This window comes from Manis pentadactyla, chromosome 2 (assembly GCF_030020395.1).
Source record: "Manis pentadactyla isolate mManPen7 chromosome 2, mManPen7.hap1, whole genome shotgun sequence".
In the NCBI taxonomy this organism is placed as follows: domain Eukaryota; kingdom Metazoa; phylum Chordata; class Mammalia; order Pholidota; family Manidae; genus Manis; species Manis pentadactyla.
In genome coordinates, this window is record NC_080020.1 from 137358882 (window position 1) to 137361798 (window position 2917).

Here is a 2917-nt window from a genome sequence, read left to right on the forward strand (position 1 = left end):
AACAAATTCCAAGTTCTATCATGTAGACCAGATTTTCTGAATGTAATTACAATAGAAATCAATGAAGCTATTAACTTTTCACACACACACAGGAAAACATTCTTTGAAATAATTTGTGGGCATACATACATCTGAATGTGTATGGACAAGCCCTAGCTGATGTCTGTCATCCCCCTATAAGTATGACTAGCACTCATGTCACTCAGTGTGAAAAATGTTTCCGTTTGGTCGATACATTATATGGTCATGCTAGTTGATGCAGAAATTGTAAAATATTGGGAACTGAATGACAAGCACTTCTTATCAAACTTCTGCTTTGCTTCTATAGTGATACTTTTTGAGGAGAAATATCCTGGAACTAATAATATCTACTCAAAAAGTAAAAAAAAGAAAGAAAGAGAAAAGAGCAAGCAAGAAATCACAAGCCCAACAATTCTATAGAAAGGAGTGATAAAGTTAAAGACAGGTACTGATGAAAATGAAAACAATTTCATTCGCCTTCTTTCTACTTTCATTGGAAGCTAGAAAGATGAACGGTAAAGAAAAGCTGATTGTTGAAAAGATGAATCAAATAGACATACTTGTGGCAAATCCCATCAGGGAAGCAGAGAGAGAATAAATAATATTATAAATGAGTGAGGCAGCATAATTCAGTTACAGTGAGACTTGTATGTCCATATTTTGAAAGCTTGGATGATGTGGACAGTTTTCAAAGGAAACTACCAAAAATTCACTTAAGAAGTAATAGGAAATCAGAATAGATTCCAAATTTCCTGTTATGATTGTGGATTTTGAATGTTCCCTCATAGTTTGTCAGTTTTGTACTAGAAATAAGACTATGTAGTTATTTGTAAATTAATATTAATACATCTTGGTGGAGTCTTCCCTTTATCTTTAAAAAAGTATTTCTATATTTCTATTAATTTTAATTTTATATGTTTTAATAACTTTCTTTTGGTTACTGAGCATACCTTATTGTGTCCTTTCCCTTTATTTCCATCTTTCTGTATGTCGTTTTCGTGTGCCTTTGAAAAGCCAGTTACATTAAAACAACAATAGAAGAAAATACTTTCAATCTGAGAGTCTTTCTTTTAAGCAAGTAGTTAAATTTGTTTACATTTATTGTGATCACCAACATATATGCCTTTAATTTTTCATCCTTCTTTTGTGCTTTTTATTTTCCATACCTGTTCTTTGTTTCACTTATTGTTTTTATTTTTTTTCTTGGCTTCTATTGCACTGATTGTATTTTCCTTATTTTCTATCCCCTCTACTAGTTTGGAAATGATATATTCCAGTAAAGAGATAACCCTAAATTAAAAAGAAAATACTGGACAAAGCTCAAGGTCCACCAATATCACTTTCTTTCTTTTGAAATTGAGAACTGTTAACTTCCTATTCTGATCTCTCCCCAATTATATTTTTGTTTCCTTTTGTCAAGCATTTTATTTCTACCTTGCTTTCAAATCTCCCCACATTAACTGTCATTAAATTGGTAGGAAGGTATTCACCTAACATTTCTGTGTATTCAGAGCAGAACAGAGGCTTCCCATGTCAGTTCTGTCTAGCACACCAAGTGGAGTCCTTGAATCAGACAAATGTATTACCTTCTCTGGGTTCCCATTTCTGGTCACAGCTGGGAGAAGATCTGGAGATCCTCTAGAAAAGGAGCTCCCTTATTTTGCCTAAGACTCTAGGAACTGAAAAGCATAGGCAGTGAAAATTAATGATATTCAGTAAAGGAAGAAATCACTGTGGCTTGAGGACTCCAGAGACGCTACTGTAGGCATATATATTGGCTAAGCCTAGAAGAATGGGCAGAAAAGTTTTCTAAACACAAGAGTGATGTGATAAAAGGGAATTTTAATAAGATCAATGAGCAGTGGTTTACTAAAAGCTCTGTGAAGTAAGAGGTTATTCTTTGTAGACAGCAATACCCCTTAGGGTGCTGTTTTATTAGCATTGGCATGAAGGGGAAAAGGCCCGACTTAGGTAGGTGGCAGGAGTTAGGGAAGGAGCGAGTGGGAGATGATTAGAAGGAAGAGTTGGAGGAGACGGTGTTAATGGCACGCCAGAGGGAAGAGGGAGGCCAGTGCTGACCTCAAGGACTCCAGTTGAGGGGCTGGGGACTGCTGTGGTGGGGTTCTTCATGCAGACGTCAGGAATTTCATCTAGGTGGATGCTTGTGAAGATGCTGCATCATAGGGAGCACGGAGGTGACGGAGACCTCTGGTGGGACTGGCATAGTTAGTACTAGATGGACTCAGTTGTGACACTAGGCTTCAAGTCCCGCTGAGTTGTCCTGGCTGCTAACTTATTTGGGGATGGCAAATCCTTGCGGGGAAAGTCACGGGTGTGAAGCCCATGAGATGCCTTTCAGGGTCAGGGTCAAGGCTGGGCGGCTCCAGGAGGACCTGGCTGAGGGAGCAGCCCCTTGCTGGAGGGGCAGGTGGTGGCCTGCGGGACCCTGGGGTAAAGAAGTGCAGGAGCGGACAGTCTCCAAGAGCTTAAAGATCGGGGTGCGATTTCAGGGGTGTTTTTCCCCTTTCTTCATTGTTATTCTGTATTGTTTTATTTGCAGTGAGTACCTGTAATTTGTATATTCAGAAAAAAAAGTCATTTTCATTCTGGGGAGAAGCTACACAGTCTGTTTTACCTTAACCAGGAGCACACCTTCTAATCGGCTGTTGGGACTCACCCCCATTTTTTGGAGGAAAACAGAGGCTCAGAGGCTGGGGACCCTGCCCAGGGTCAGCAGAGGAAGAACGGGTCTCGCAGACGCCCGCCGCCAGCTCCAGCCGCCCTCAGGACACACAGGGGAGTCTCGAGGTCCGATATCCGGTGGTCCGGCCCCCAGCCCCGCCCCGCGCAGACCCCGCGCAGGCCCCGCCCCCGGCCCCCCGCCGTCCGCCCCGTC